Here is a 16,737-nt window from a genome sequence, read left to right on the forward strand (position 1 = left end):
TATCCTCAAGGTGCCAGATCCTGGTTAATAGTTAGATGGGATATTACCAATTAATACCTGGTGCTGTCAGCTACATTTTTGTAGCATTTTGTTTCCTTTTTATGAATCTGATTGTATACTATTGCAGATGTTTACATATGCGTCATTTTAGATCTGAGTAATTCTGTAAGAGCATAAATATCCTCAAGGTGCCAGATCCTGGTTAATAGTTAGATGGGATATTACCAATTAATACCTGGTGCTGTCAGCTACATTTCAGAGCAAGGAACTGGCAAAACCACCTCTTAGTATTCCTTGCCTAACAAAACCATATAAAATACATTGGGTTGCCATCGTGATTTATAGTAAATCAGGGGGACAGGACAGTTAAGATTTAGTGTATTGTCTTTTGATCCATCTCTGTATTATTTGAGCTCACTCAATGGTTTTAGCAACTTTGTCAATCCTCTTGTAGCATTGTTAACATTTGTCATTTTAGTGCTACTAAAATTCTTCTTTTATTGTAGCCTAAATTCTACCTTGCAATGGTTATAGAAATATGATGTCCATCAACCTTCATGTTTTTCAGCTTTATACTACTGAAATCTGTTCTCAGTTGCTATTCTTGTTTATTTTACCAGGAGCCCCCCCCCCCCCCCCCGGTGGTGCAAGGGGTTAAACCCTTGTGCCAGCAGGACTGCTGATCAAAAGGTTGCCAGTTCAAATCCGGGGAGTGGGGCAAGCTCCCATATGTAAGCTGCAGCTTCTCATTTGGGGACATGAGAGAAGCCACCACAGGATGGTAAAACATTCGGGTGTCCTCTGTGCAACATCCTTGCAGACGGCCAATTCTCTTACACTAGAAGCAACTTGCAATTTCTCAGGTCGTTTCTGACACGAAAAAAGTCATATTAGATCTCTCTATATTTCTCTTCACTAGCTTCTTCTATTGTTTCACATTTAGTTTAAATTTCTTGACTCTTCCTTTTTATCTATTTCTTTTCCTGAATTCATCAAGCACTAATCTTCTTAAATCTCCAATCCTTTTGTGTGGTTTACTGGGCCATATATGTCTGACTTTCTCCTTCAGAATATTTGATTGGCCTTTCTGCTTCATTGCAAAGTACAGTATTCAAATCATATCCCATATTTCCCACTCTGTTTTTTTTTAACTTTTTAAAAAATTCCTTTCTACTTCAAGGTTAATTCTTATGTTTGAAAATTCTTTCGACTTCTTTTAATCCCTCTCCCAGCTAACACAAAATGTTCCTTTCAACCGCATTCTCTTTTTTCTATCTTGGCTTCTTTAGACATGAGCCTGAAGGCAAAAAGTTGTGTTTTCTGTCTATGATGGGACTTTAATCACATAATGCATTTTAAGTGGTTTTCTATGATAAAGGAAGTATTGGTAGAAGTAAAGAAAACAGAGATCACAATGGCTAGGAGAAGTTGCAAGGAAGAGGTGAACGTGATCCAGAAGGGATCCAGATTGTGGAAGCTTGAAGTTTATGGGACTTCTTGTTGGGTTGTTTTGGGTTGGGTTCTTTCGGAAAGGCATGACTTTTTGGAGATCATAACCTTTTGGAAAACCAGATTATCCATAGTCTTTTGGAAACGTGACTCCTTTAGATATTAATTGGCATTCACACTATTTCAAATAATCATAACCCTTTTGTAAAGTATGATCTTCCCAAGAAGACTTAAATGCTTGTTTGAATGAATCTTCTCCTTAGTGGTAAATATTCACTAGTATTAATGCAAGGCAAATTAGGTTTCTCAGTTGTTAGACTGTTATACCTGGATATCTCTTTGAACTGTTAGTTAGGAACAAAGATTATGTCAATGCACAAAAGCAGAGTTTCGGAAGTGTTGTTTTCCATACCCAAAAGCATCTACTCTCCCATAAAATATATTGCTTTTAAATCATGCTCTCAAGAGACCAAAAAATAAGAAGTCTTCATTAAAAGTAACATAGTTTATTTATTTACAAACTTCAGCATACAGGTACATTTCTTATTGGTTGAGAGTTTAAAAAGTAAGTAAGTAAGTAAGTTCTCTAAAGTATTGTGACACTACTGACTTCTAAACTGTACTGTACTGCTTCTGTTGCAAAACAACTAACTTCTAAAATGGAGTCTCAGTCTGAATAGTCCCAGATCTGGTCACATAGTCTGTAGTCCCTCCCTCAACCTCAAACAACATAGAGTTAAGGGAAAACTGCATACCAATCACATATCTATATAAATAAAGATGTAATGTTCATTTGTGATATTAACATAACTCAAAAACCACTGGACGAATTGACACCAAATTTGGACACAATACACCTATCAGGCCAACAAGTGACCATCACTCATAAAAACACTGAAAAACACAGCAGAAGGGACGTAAAAAGCCAAAAAAGCAAAAAGATGCTACAGTGCATGCACAAAAATGACTTCCCCTGGCAAACAAAACACACAATAGCATATCCACGCTTACAGCTTCCAGCATCCCCTAAGCAAGGCCCTTTAGGAGAGGAAGATGATCCAAAGGCACTGCATATTTTCAAGCTGCAAGCTTTCTTTCCCAATTCCTGCATATTTCGAATTTCCTATTCCTGTACTGCAACTCCCAGCAACCCTACAGATAGATAAGATAGATAGATTAGATAGAGATAGGTAGATAGGTAGATAGGTAAATAGATTGATCAGGAGAACTGCTGGGAGTTGCAGTCCAAGAATAGGTAGAGAAGGAAGAAAGGAGAGAAAGAGGAAGGAAAAGAAAAGGGTGGGAAGTAAGGGAAGAGGAAGAGAAAGAAGAAAAAAGGGAAGGAAGGAAGGAGAGAAAGAAGAAAGGAGAAAATGGAAGGAAGGGAAGAGGAGGAGAAAGAAGAAAAAAGGGAAGGAAGGAAGGAGAGAAAGAAAAAAGGAGAGAAAGAGGGAGGGAAGGTTGGCCACAGCAACGTGTGGCGGGTACAGCTAGTATACAATACAGTAAGCAATCACAATTATATATATATCAAATTACTTGTATAGGATACATGTAGAATGTTGCTATTTCCAATAGGTTCTGGGTCATATTAGCTTTGAACATGAATATAGCGGGCTCATAGTATCCACTGGGGTTTGATTCCAGGCTGCCCCTTTCTCCGTGGATAACAAAATCTGTGGATGCTCACGTCTTTTTATATACAATAGCATAGTAAAAATGGTCTTCTATAAAATAGAAAAAAATGAATGTATGCCTTTTAGAATTGTTGTTGTTGTTGAATATTTTCAAACTATGGATGTTTGATCCCATGGACGAAGAATCCATGAATATGAATGGCCAGCTATATATGTATTTCATAGACAGAGGTTTTGGTGGTTGACTTCTTGAGTATGATGGAGCAAGAAGATACAGGTTTTTTTTTCTGATGTCTGTTCAGAAATATATAGTAGCTATATTCTGTTAACTACTGTGAAATAATGGCATGGATGGCATCAACAGTAAGATTGTTCCAAGGCATTTTCTCCTAATGTTGTGCCAGCACAAAGAAACAGAGGGAAATATAGTGGGAAGCGTGACAACAAAAGAGCAGTTGGCTTTTATATTGTGCCAAGACAAAAGAGCTTCTCTAATTCGGTTGTAGGAGGGGGTTAAAGTCTCCTTTGAATAAGACGATATTAAACAGAGAATACCAGGGCTTGTTAACAAAATTGGATTCATTTGTTTGAATTTATTTCCCAAGCCATAAAGCATAACTATCAACACAAAATTGTTTACATGTACAGAACAGGGTAAATGTCCGACATGCTAATGAAAAACTTAAAACACTTGGAAATGAAAATGAGGAAATCCAATTTGCCCTGTAGCAATTTTTATTCAAAGCCATTAAGAAAAATACAGATTTAATTAAATCTTAATTTTTATAATTAGCCACATGTAAGTAACAAGTTACTTTCACATTTAAAAATAAATCAAAATGATCTGAAATGGCCCGCAACCCTCCTACGATCACCCACTGACAAAGCAACAAATTAAAATAACATGAAACATTAAGCATTACTCAGTCTGGTAACAACTTTGTTGCTTAATGATTAAAATCATTGTCAAAGTATTAAACAAATTAGAAGTAATTAATTTTAACAAATAATTTTGAAGCTCTGAGTTAAATCATTTCCAAGAGCATTGCTGCAGCTGACTCTTAAGCCAAGGAAGCTGTGCTTACCTGACACTTTCCCCCCTAAGGAGAACTCAGGATAGGTAAATTTGATTGCTGTTATCTCTGATTAGACCTTGGAGACGGTTCAAGGGGTTGGTTTCAAGGGGAGAAGGTGGCGGCTTTGCCCTCCAAAATAACAATTATTTTCCTCCAAACATTTTTGTAAAACACCAGTGCACACCTTCAGTAGCTATAACACATTTGGGAAACAATATGAGAAAAAAATTTCATATAATGTGGAAGTTTTTATTGTTTTGTTTTGTTTTTGTTTTTGTTTTTTGTTTTTTTGCAATGACAGCCTTTACAATATATGTTGTAAAAATTATTTTACCAGTTTTCTTCAAAATATATAGCTGAGTTGACTACTTTCACATAAGTCTTGGGTGCCTGGGTATTCTTTTTTTAGAAGGTTATGCTGACCAGGAAAATGCCCTAATAGAAGAACAGGATTGTTGTTGTCACGTGCCTTCAAGTAATTTCCAACTTATGACTACCCTGTGACCAAAATGTCCGGGGATTGAGGGTGTATGAATTGCCCAAAATCATCCAGTGCTTTGTGTTTCCAAGCGGGGAATTGAATCCTGGTCTCCAGAGTCATAGTCTGATGCCCAAAATAGTTAACCACATTGGCCCCACATACATCCAAAAGTCCAGTGAAACTTACAGGACCTCATCACACTAAAGAATGAATCCACTTTAAATCTGGTTGCTGCCTCCTGCAGAATTCTGGGGTTTGTAGTTTAGGGAGGAGCCTCACTAAAGTACAAATCCTAGAATTCTGCATGAGGCAGAAACTGGATTTTAAGTGGATTCATTCTCTAGTGTGATGAAGTAGATAGAGCCCAAGGTATCTCAGATAGGAGAATGTCAAGAAAAACATACATAAAGAATTATCTAGAATTACCCGATATTATAAAGGTTTTTAAAGAAATTCAGACTTCAGCAAAATGCAACAATTTTAGATAATTAGTCTGATTGTGTAATTCCAAACACAATTCAAAGTACTGATTTGCAACAGCTTTAGTTTAAATTACCTGAATATTAGGAGCCGTGATGGTGCAATGGGTTAAACCTTGTGCAGCTGAACTGCTGACCTGAAGTTCGGTGGTTCGATTCTGTGAGACGGGGTGAGCTCCCATCTGGCAGCTCCATCTTCCCATGCGGGGACATGAGAGAAGCTTCCCACAGGATGGTAACCCATTCCGGACTTCCCCTGGGCAACATCTTTGCAGACTGCCAATTCTCTCACACCAGAAACGACTTGCAGTTTCTTGAGTCATTTCTGACACGATAAAAAAAGACTTGAATACTACTTTCTCTCGTAATTCTGCTGGATCTACAGAAGTCCTTTTGTTTGTCTCTGTAAGTATTGTAAGATGACAGTATATCATAAGGCCTACTTCATGGCAGTACTTCACTGCCAGTAGTGCCTTGTCTCTGGGAAATCCATGTCTGTTTATCTGCATGTGCAGTGTTCCCTCACTACTTCACGATTCGCTTTTTGCAGACTTGCTGTTTCGTGGGTTTTTGCCTCCTGGCAACGATGGAGTGTGGAAGGGGGTTTCACCCTCTCCCTCGAGAGAGAGGCAGCCAATCATAAAAAGAGAGAGGAGATACAAAGCAGTATATAAATCACAGCCTTATAGCCCCTTCCCTATAGCTAGCAAAAAAAGGGGGTGTGCGGTGCCTTTAAATCTCTCCTCGCTTCTGCCTCACCCTCGGAACGCAATGAGTCGCCGCACAGGCTGAGATGTTGGCGGTATATAAGCGTACCAAATAAAATAAATAAATATATAAGCGTACCAAATATATATACACACACGCACGCACACACACACACACACACACACACACACACACACATATAGCATCCCTACTTCGTGGAGTTTCACTTTTCGTGGGTGGTCCTGGAGCAAAACACCCGCAATAAGTGAGGGACACTATTTCAATGAACAGATATACCTTTCTGAATCAACCATTGAGCTCGCCTAGACATTTGAGCTTTTGTGAATTTTACTTTTACTCATTTACCGCTTTTGTTCATGCCACTCTTATTATTTTCAAGTGTAGCAGTGTAGACATGATTTTAAATTAATTAATTAGTCAATCAGAGCCTTTTTCTCTAATAGAAACAAGTTTAGTCAAGGAAACATTCTTGCTGGGCTATCTACATTTTACTCAGGCATGATAAATTCATATCCCAAACTATGCAAGAGAAATTGAAGGCACAAATTGCTCTGAAAGTGCCGTCTGTACAGAGCCATAGTATAAATATCATTGCCTATCAATAATTCATCTACCTTCGTACAAAAGGCAGACCCATGCTTCTTCGCTGTTTATGGGTTTTATCACTTTTGTGAGACAGACATCATAAAGGAGGATTAAAAGCACCAATTTAGTACATTAAGTATATATTGAAATATCTTCCTATAAAGAAGATCACTTACAGTCCCAGCTCCACAGGCTTTCCAGTGAAATCCATAATGCTACAAAGATATTTCTTGATTTCAAGATGAGAAAATAGCATTTTCGGATTTTACCAAGGGTAAATAAGATTAGGCACAGCTTGTGCCAGTTCAGGCAACACGGCAAGTTGCATTTAATCCGAATCCGAAATGAAGGCTTTTGAACTTTTTCTTGTGACCATGCTGGAAGCAAGGGAGATTTGGAGGATGAGCTGGAAATGAGCGTGGAGAAAGGCTACGATCTTACTCGCAATGCTGAGCTAAAGAGCGCCCATATGTTTTTGTGATCCGAATGTTGGCCTGGGGTGAGGTTCTGTTCCCCATTGCTCCACGAACTCACTGGGTGACCATGGGCCGATCGCTCCCTCTTAACCTGACAAACCTCATAGGGTTATTGTGAAATTGAAAGTGGGGAGCAGGAGGATTATATACACTGACACAAGTTCATTGGAAGGAGATATGGTGAAATATTGTCTCTTGGCTTTTTTCAGTTAACTGCCCTTGTTCTCAGACCATCCCAATACAATACTTTTGGCTATTTTGCAGACGAAACAGGACAGTATTGCCACTCTATGTAAGGTGATCCTCTTTGAGAACAGGATATCTTGACCGGTTGTAGCTAGCCTTCAGTTACAGGCTGTGTAAAGTATGTACTATCCAAGGAATCCTTCAGCTGTTAAGCTCTACTTGCAATGTAGACTTATATCAAAATGAAATCATCATGTACTATTTATTGGCATTAAGCTTGATCACTTAGCTATGGGTTTTCCTCCTCTGCAAAGAAATCGGGAAGAACCTTTTCTCAGTCTAACTGTGCCACAAGAAAATATGTTCATTTGGCTCGTGGAAGCAATGTCAGGGCAGCCACGGGGAGGCCAACCCCATCCAGACTCCCATGTCTGCGAACCGTGCCTGTGTGTTTGTTCTGTCTCACTTCTGGTCGCATTCATCAATGTTTTATATTGTCACATAAGCCTGTTTCTGAAATGAAGCATCTGCTCATGCTAGCTAACTTAGCCAAAACCCGGAGGACTTTAGAAAATTCCAATTCATCCTTTTTGCCTATTGACTCTGTGAAATAAATCTTGTATATTCAGAGATCTGACCTTGAATTGTTAAAAGAAGGTTTTTACAGTCAAATTCCATTTTAATGATTAAGCTGCTTGTTGTGCTTATGGAATCTGAATGGTGATTTTTTTTCTTTTGTACAAGATTGTTATTTATTTATTTATTTATTTATTTATGGCATTTATATGCCACCCTTCTCACCCCGAAGGGGACTCAGAGTGGCTTACAAGTAAAAAGTAAATACAATATATTATATTATTATCATAGGTAAAGGTAAAGGTTGCCCCTTGACATTAAGTCCAGTCATGTCTGACTCTGGGGTGTGGTGCTCATCTCCATTTCTAAGCCGAAGAGCCGACATTGTCCATAGACACCTCCAAGGTCATGTGGCCGGCATGAGTGCATGGAGCGCCATCATCATCATCATCATCACCATCACCATCATCATAGCACAATATTAATATTATATATTACATTGTACTATTACATTATACTGTAATATTAGTAATATTACATTTAATATAAAATATATAATTATAATAGTAGTATATTGTATTATATTATATTATATCACTCTCACCTCGATTTGTTTAATAAGAGGTTCCCCTTCATAGCCTGCACCACAAAGGGATGCCATGGTTCACACCGATATGTACCTAACTTTATTCTGCTTGCATGAAACCTATTTCAAACCCACTCACTAAATTTGACATGGATTAAACAGTGTAGGGTAGGTAAAAAAAACCTTAGAGCAGGCCTGGGCAAACTTTCTAACTTGGGGGCTGCATGCTAGCACTCCCTGCTAGGAGGCCTGACTCCCCAGTAATGGATGGAAGGAAGGAAGGGAAGGAAGGATGAAAGGGAGGAAAGGAAGGATGGAAGGAAAGAGAGAAGTAGGGAAGAACAAAAGGGAGGAAGGGCAGGATGGAAGAAAAGAGAGAAGGAAGGAAGAACAAAAGAGAGGAAGGGAAGGATGAAAGGAGAAAGAGAAGGAAGGAAGAACAAAAGGGAGGAAGGGAAGGATGGAAGGAAAGAGCGAAGGAAGAACAAAAGGGAGGAAGGGAAGGATGGAAGGAAAGAGAGAAGGAAGAACAAAAGGGAGGAAGGGAAGGATGGAAGAAAAGAGAGAAGGAAGGAAGAACAAAAGAGAGGAAGGGAAGGATGAAAGGAGAAAGAGAAGGAAGGAAGAACAAAAGGGAGGAAGGGAAGGATGGAAGGAAAGAGCGAAGGAAGAACAAAAGGGAGGAAGGGAAGGATGGAAGGAAAGAGCGAAGGAAGAACAAAAGGGAGGAAGGGAAGGATGGAAGGAGAAAGAGAAGGAAGGAAAGACAAAAGGGAAGGAAGGAAGGAGAAAGAGGGAGAGAGGGAAGGACGGATGATAGGGTGGAAGAGAAGGAGAAAGAAAGGGAGGGAGGGAGGAAAGAGAGAAGGAAGGAAAGACAAAAGGGAAGGAAGGAGAAAGAGAGAGAGAAAGCAAAAAGGAAGGATGGAAGGGAAGGAGGGAGGGAGGGAGAAAGAGAAAGGTAAAGGAGAAAAGAAAGAGAGGAAGGAAGGAAGGACAAAAGGATGGAAGTGAAGGAGAAAGGGAGGGAAGGGAGACGGAAAAAGAAGGAAGGACTATAGAATGGTGAGAGATAGAAGGGCCTGAGAAAAGAGCCCAAGGGACCACATCCGGTCCCTGGGCCTGGGTTTGCCCATACCTGCCTAGAGCGTGGGGCGGGGGGGGGGGAATTCCTACCCAGACCTGTCGCTGACCCTGCCCACAAGTCCCAGCCTGGACTACTTTACTTCTCCCTGTTGATACAGGCATCTTTTATGTCTGCAATTTCCCCCAATGAAGCAAATGGCTTTCTGTTTAGATTTTGTCAGGCTTGAGAAGCCTTTACCATTTTCATTTTCATTAGCATTTCCACCACAAAGATATGTGCGTGGGGTTATATAGAAAGCATTTTGGGGTGGCAAAAATGCATTTTGCCCAATGAAACATTACATACATATTCTAGTAACTACCTGCTTGATATTCATCTTTGTGATGTGAAATGGACATTGTTGGGGAGAGATGTAAGGAAAAACATAAACCTAATATTTGAAGACCCTCGGCGCTTTCTACTGAAACAATGTCTCCATTCGTTTCTAGGTCTGTCCTAATGGAGCATTTAGTAGATTATGATTCAACATAATCTTCGACATGTATAGTCTTCAGTGTGTATTAAAATGCTACACTAAAGTGGGGGGCCTTCACCCCTCCTTTAAGATGTCTACATCACAAAGAAAATAAACTTTAGTGGTAAGCCCCCTAGAGCTTATGTGTCTGTCTTGGATGCACAGAAGAACCTTTGATAGGGCCTGTGCATTTGAAACTTCATCTTGTATCTGTATTTCAGAGACAAGCTTCCCAAAGGAAAAGTTTCTAAAGCTAGTTTAAACTTTTTTAGAGGCTAACATAATTTTTATTCAGACAGTATCTGAATAACCCATGGTAAAGAAGCAACTAAAGAACAATAGCATAGTTTAGAAGAATTTTAAAGATGATAGAATGGAACTAGGGAAATTTGTTTTAATATGATGTGGAGTTTGTATATGAGCACTATAGTGGAGGAAATGGCCAGCAGTTGATTCCTTAATTTAAAATGTCAACATGTCAATTCTATAGTGGGAATCGTCTTTGCGTACTAGCACATATATCTAGCGTTGCCCGAGTGTCGGAGGGGCTGCTGCCTCCTGTTTTTCTCTTCTTTCTTTCTTTCCTTTCTTTCTTTCTTTCTTTCTTTCTTTCTCTTTCTCTGTTTCTCTCCCTCCCTCCCTCCCTTTCTTTCTTTCTTTCTTTCTTTCCCTTGCCTTCCCTTTTCTTCCTTTCCCCTTCCTCCCTTGCTTCCTTTTTCTTTATTCTCCTATTCCATCATTCCATTCCTTTCCCTCCCTCCCTCCCTTCCTTCTTTTCCATTTCTCTGAGAGGGCCTACCACACAATGTCTCCATTCCACATGGCTCTCTTTATGGCTCTTACCTTCCTACCCTCCCTCCATCCCATAATACACATGTCACCTTTTTTGTGGTACAGACAGAAAGCCTTTAGCTTTTATATAGAGAGATTGAAATGCAGTCTATGCATTAAATTAATATACATTTAGTTTTCATATAGCAATATACAATATGATACAGTAGTGGTTGTTAATCGTCCCCAGACTCCTGTGATGGTTTGAAGAAATGTATTTATCATGTCCGAAGCAAATTGAGGATACAGTTGTAATGTATTTAAAACACAAGCAAAGTTAAAAACTTGGCATTGTTCTAAATTGCCTTTGACCAGTAGCTAGCCACTTGGAGTGCCTCTGGTGTTGCTGTAAGAAGGTCCTCCTATGTGCATGTGGCAGGGCTCAGACTGCATTGTAAAAGGTGGTCTGTGGTTTGCTCTTCTCCACACTCACATGTCATGGACTCCACTTTGTGGCCCCATTTATTAAGGTTGGCTCTGCAACTCATCGTGCCAGAGGGCAGTCTGTTCAGCGCCTTCCAAGTCGCCCAGTCTTCTGTGTGCCCAGAAGGTAGTCTCTCATTTGGTATCAGCCATAAGATTGAGGTTCCGGGTTTTAGCCTGCCACTTTTGGGCTCTCTCTTGCTGAGGTACGAGACTCTCTGTAGACCTTAGAAAGCTATTTCTTGATTTAAGGCATTGGAGTGCTGTTTGATATTCGAACAGGGGATGGGCCGGAGATGTCACTGCCTTGGTCCTTTCATTGCTGGCTGCTGCTTCCCAACAGATGTCAGGAGGTTCGATACTGGCTAAACAGTATAATTTTTCTAGTGGTGTGGGCATAGACATCCTGTGACAATGCAGCATGTCTCATTAAGGGCCACATCCACTGTTTTAACGGAGTGAGATGTACTCCACGCTGGGCATGCGTACTCAGCAGCAGAGTAGCATAGCGCAAGGGCAGATGTCTTCACTGTGTCTGGTTGTGATCCCCAGGTTGTGCTAGTCAGCTTTCGTATGATATTGTTTCTCGCGCCCACTTTTTGCTTGATAGTCAAACAGTGCTTCTTGTAAGTCCCAACACTTTTGCAAATAAAATTATAGCCAAATTTCGAAGTCCAAACTGCTGGCGTGTTTTAACAGCAGGCATCAGGATGAAGGAAGCCCCATCCAGGACAAGAAAGCAACGCCTCAGCTTCCATGATTGAAGGAAATGGGAGTTCGAGGTCACAGCTATCTCATTCCTTGTCATTGAATGAAGGAAGCTCTGCTACTTCTCTAAGGATATGGAGATGTCCCACATTCAGTCTCTTATTCAAACATCTCAAGCAAACAAAGTGCATCCTAAGAGGGAAAAGGAGGGCAGGAGGACCACGTTCTTGTTCATTTTTCTCGGTCTCTCAGGGCGCAGAAAGCAATCGTGCTTATTGGCTTCCCCTGGCTTTGCTCCAGGCCAGCTTGAGGCGGTGAGTTCCGCAGGTTCACACTCCAGCACTGCCTTCCCGAAGAATCCTCAAAGCTTTTCTTCTTGTAAGTTAGAGCATGGTCCAGACTAACTCCCAGATATTTTGGTGTGCTGCAATGCTCCAGTGGGATTCCTTCCCAGGTAATTCTCCAGCAACGTGCAGCATGTTTGAAGAAATGTAATGAGTTTTTACAATGGAAAAAAAAGAAAGAAAGCCATGCATTACATCTCAAATAGCAGAAGTATTTTGCCATTGACAGACATCCTTTGTAAAAAGTTTCAAACAGTGCAGACATTGCAAAAAATAACATTTTGCTACCAAAAAATGTATTTGGCACTTGCTGCTTTTGCATGCAGTGGTAGCACACAAGTGGATGACACTGTTTGGTTGAGAGGACATGTGACATTTCTCGCTGTTGCACGTATAGCCAAAAACGGCCTTCATATTTACATCAGACTCTGGTGTTGTCCACGTTATTATGCCACCTCGTTCTCAAAATGTTTGTTGATTCCCAGAATTCTGTAGCTTTGTCAAAAATGTACTCGATATACTTATATAAAAGGAAGATCGTATTCTCAGGAAGAGAGTTGAAGTTGTTTGTATGAGTATTTGAATGGACTTTAGAATGATAACTGTCAGTTATTGAAAATGACAAATTTTTCCTTTGTTTTCTATGAATAAAAGTATTATTGATAACTGCAGGGCTATTCACAATAATTATATTTCTTCTTCCATTTCTGAAAATAAAAGTATTCTGAAAATAAAAGTATTTGGTTACTTTCGAATAAGTGATCTTTCAATGTTAGCGCAGTGAATTTCACAACAATACGTTTTGGCTGGGCGCCAGAATGGACCTCCTGCAGCATTTGAAATGTAAAAGTACTGATGATGTTGATAATTGTGCATCATGTTCAAAGGAAAATGACGTCTCTTTCAGACATCTTGAAAACTGCCACCATTATACCAACAAATACCTGTCAATTAGCTTCACATGTACAATCCCAGAAGACAAGCAGCTACCACAATGTTGTGTTATGATGTATTGTCCACTGAGCCATGAAAACATCATAATTGTGAAGACATCTTGATATTAAATATTAAAAAAACATGCCTCAAAGAGCATTTTGTCTTCAAAAGTAAGCAGCAGGAGCTTCAGGAATGTAAGAAAAATACTGCAACTGGTTGTATGAATGACAGTTCAATCTGAGCTTCATTTGAAGGTACTCAAATAACGGCAACAAACAGAAAACTACACACAGTAGTTGAAGAGCCTATATTATGTGCTGCAAAAAAATTATTGTTTCTACATTAATTAACAAAAAAGCTGCCAAGTATCTTTTCTTAATACCTTTGTCAAACGACACAGTTAAGAAGTGAATTGACGGTTTGTCAGCCAATATCAAGGAACAGTTATTAGAAAGAATTTGCATGTCTGCCTATTTTGCTCTGCAGTTGAGCAAAAAGCAGAGACATAAACAAACAAAGCAACATTATTCTGCAGCATCACATATGAACACGAGATGAATATTTTTGAAGACATATTTTCTGTTCATCTCATTGGTACACATGAAATACTAAACAGCTTAACTGAGTTTATAAAGGCTGGTGCTTGATTGAAATACACTGACAGGGCACAAGTAATATGTGTTGGAACATGTAAAAAAAAATCAGTCGGTGAGTGTGTTAACTGAAAAATGCAAAGCACAAAACTGGTTGGGCCACACCCAGAAGCTAGCTGAGCCTGGGAGTTTTGGCAATAGTTACATGTTTAAGTTTTCTGTGCAGGAACTTGAAAAGACAGTATTTTTTGCTTCTTGGCTGCTGGAAGAAGATCTCTCACATGGACACCAAAGGACCATTTTGAATATCTCTCAAAGGACATTGTGTGTGTCAATGCAACTGTTCACATTTTTTTTTCGTATCAGGAGCGACTTGAGAAACTGCAAGTTGTTTCTTCTTTGAGAGAATTTGCTGTCTGCAAGAACATTGCCCAGGGGACGCCCGGATGTTTTGATGTTTTTGCCATCCTTGTGGGAGGCTTCTCTCATGTCCCCCCGCATGGGGAGCTGGAGCTGACAGAGGGAGCTCATCCACACTCTCCCCCAATTCGAATCTACAACTTTTCGGTCTTCAGTCCTGCTGGCCCAAGGGTTTAACCCATTGTGCCACCGGGGGCTGCTAACTGTTCACATGACTGTATATGTGTTGCTCGGCATAACAAAGAGAAAACACCTTATTTTTTTACTGATCATCTGCGTGGCATATCTTCTCTCTAGCAAGACAGTGTGTGGACTGGTAAAGACGTGAACTGCGCGTGATTTTCATTCCACCACAATATCTGGAAAGCTTACTGGACTTGTAGCATGGATTAAGAAAATTATACCATTGCTGCATACACAGGGAAGCTCCATTTGCTACCAGAAGAACTAAAACAGACCTTATATAAATCAGTTGAAATTTTCAGTTCTATAAATAAGCAAATCACTAAAATCAAGACCTTTGCAAAGACATGAACAGTGAACACCATTAACTTTTGCCATATTGTGAATTTTTAAAAATATATATTATTATTATTATTATTTTACTGACCCAAAACCACAGTATGTCACAGCAAACGGGATCTATATTCTGGATTTTGTATTATTATTATTATTATTATTATTATTATTATTATTATTATTGCTATCATGAGGTATACTTTTTTCTTACTTTAAGGAATTGAGAAATATGATAAGATTATTCCTCCTGGAGCAGCAATTTCACCTTAGCAATCATTTGACAGATTTTTCCTGGTTAGTAAAATTAGCATATGTATCAGATAACTTCACCCATTTAAATTGCCTGAACTTAAAATTTCAAAGGGAAATGTTACGATTTTTCAAGTTCAAGACAAGATCGAAGCAATGACAAAAACAGTGCAACTGTGGCATCATCATCTTTTGAACCAAAACTATGGGACATTTCCAAATCTCAGAAGTGTTCTTGGTTCTACCATGATGAGGAGGGCACATCATTTATTACATAGCATTTGAAATATTCACAGCCTCATTTGCGTGAATATTTTCCTGTTTTTGGTGCAAGCAAAAACTGGATTACAGCAGCAGAGGAAGACAAGCTCATAGAAATATCCATGGATGATGCTCTGCAATTACAGTTGGAGGAATAGTCCCTTCCAAATTTCCGAAACTATTGAAGAAGGCTATGAAAGTATTGATACTAGTTGTGAAAACATGAAAAATCATTATGTGGGGTTACGGTGGCGCAGTGGGGCCGTGGTGGCTCAATGGGTTAAACCCTTGTGCTGCTGAACTGCCGACCTGAAGGTTGATAGTTCGAATCCGTGAGACAGGGTGAGTTCCCACTCTTAGTCCTAACTCCTGCCAACCTAGCAGTTCGAAAACATGCAAATGTGAGTAGATCAATAGGCAATGCTTTGGTGGAAAAAGGCAAAAAGACGCTCCAAGTAGTCATTCCAGCCACATGAACAGTAGATGTCTACAAACGCAGGCTCTTTGGCTTGGAAATGGAAAAAGAGCACCTCCCCCAGAGCCGGAGTTGAACACTGCCTCCAGAGCCGGAAATGAAAGGAGAAGCCTTTGCCATTGTCTTTGTGTCTGTGTCTCATTGTGTGTCATTATAATAAGGCATTGCATATTTGCCTGTGTCTGCTTATTGTTGTTTATTCGTTCAGTCGCTTCTGACTCTTTGTGACCTCATGGACCAGCCCACGCCAGAGTTCCCTGTTGCCCGTGGCCACCCCCAGCTCTTTCAGAGTTAAGGCAGTCACTTCAATGATCCATCTTGCCCTTGGTCTGCACCTCTTCCCTTTTCCTTCCATTTTCCCCAGCATCATTACCTTCTCCAAGCTTTCCTGTCTGCTTATATATACTGTAATCCACTCTAAGTCTCCTCGGGGAGAAGGGTGGAATATAAATAAACTGTCGTTGTTGTTGTTGTTGTTATTGTTTTCTTTGCCTGCATTCATCTTAAACATAGAGTCAAAACTCAGAATATACATTTCAGCTATTAAGCCCAATATAACAAAGCTTGTAAAGGAAATACAGCACAACCATCTTGTTAATTAGCTAATTAATTGAAATTAACAAGTAATATGCTGTGACTCAGTGTTCAGGTATTGCATCAGCATCATTTTCATTGTTTTCAATTTGTATGGAAACAATCTAATAAAATATTATCTTAGGAACATGTGGATTTGCTTATTTCTTCCTTTTCTTCAGACTTGAAGATCCTTGATGAACAACTTTAAATAAATATTTGATGCACTTTAGGTTTATGGATCTTGAGTTAAGTCTTGACAATTCACAGAACAAAACATATTTAAGGTCCATGGTAAAGAAAGAGTCAAAAACGGCTGCAGTGCAATATACAATTACCAGACCTTTTTTGAAAACTTGGAACTTTTTCTGGTTTAATGAAAAAGCTGAACATCTGAATGGGAAATGGGGAAAGATGAAGAGAAATAAACTATTAAGGCACACAACAAGAATTGAGCACTTTCGAAGTAGCTGTTGAAGTCAGTGGAACTAACTGAGCAAGATTACATAGTAGGCTCTGACCAGAAGCCAATACATTTTTCAAG

The 16,737-nt window shown here is 39.5% G+C and overlaps 1 protein-coding gene across 1 annotated transcript in view; it reads left to right on the forward strand.

The window, feature by feature from the left end:
• WWC2 (WW and C2 domain containing 2) overlaps positions 1 to 16,737 on the forward strand; it is a 199,287-nt gene that overhangs the window by 127,401 nt on the left and 55,149 nt on the right. The gene's annotated exons all lie outside the window — the stretch shown is intronic.

The sequence above is a fragment of the Anolis sagrei genome, chromosome 5 (genome assembly GCF_037176765.1).
Source record: "Anolis sagrei isolate rAnoSag1 chromosome 5, rAnoSag1.mat, whole genome shotgun sequence".
Taxonomy (NCBI): Eukaryota; Metazoa; Chordata; class Lepidosauria; order Squamata; family Dactyloidae; genus Anolis; species Anolis sagrei.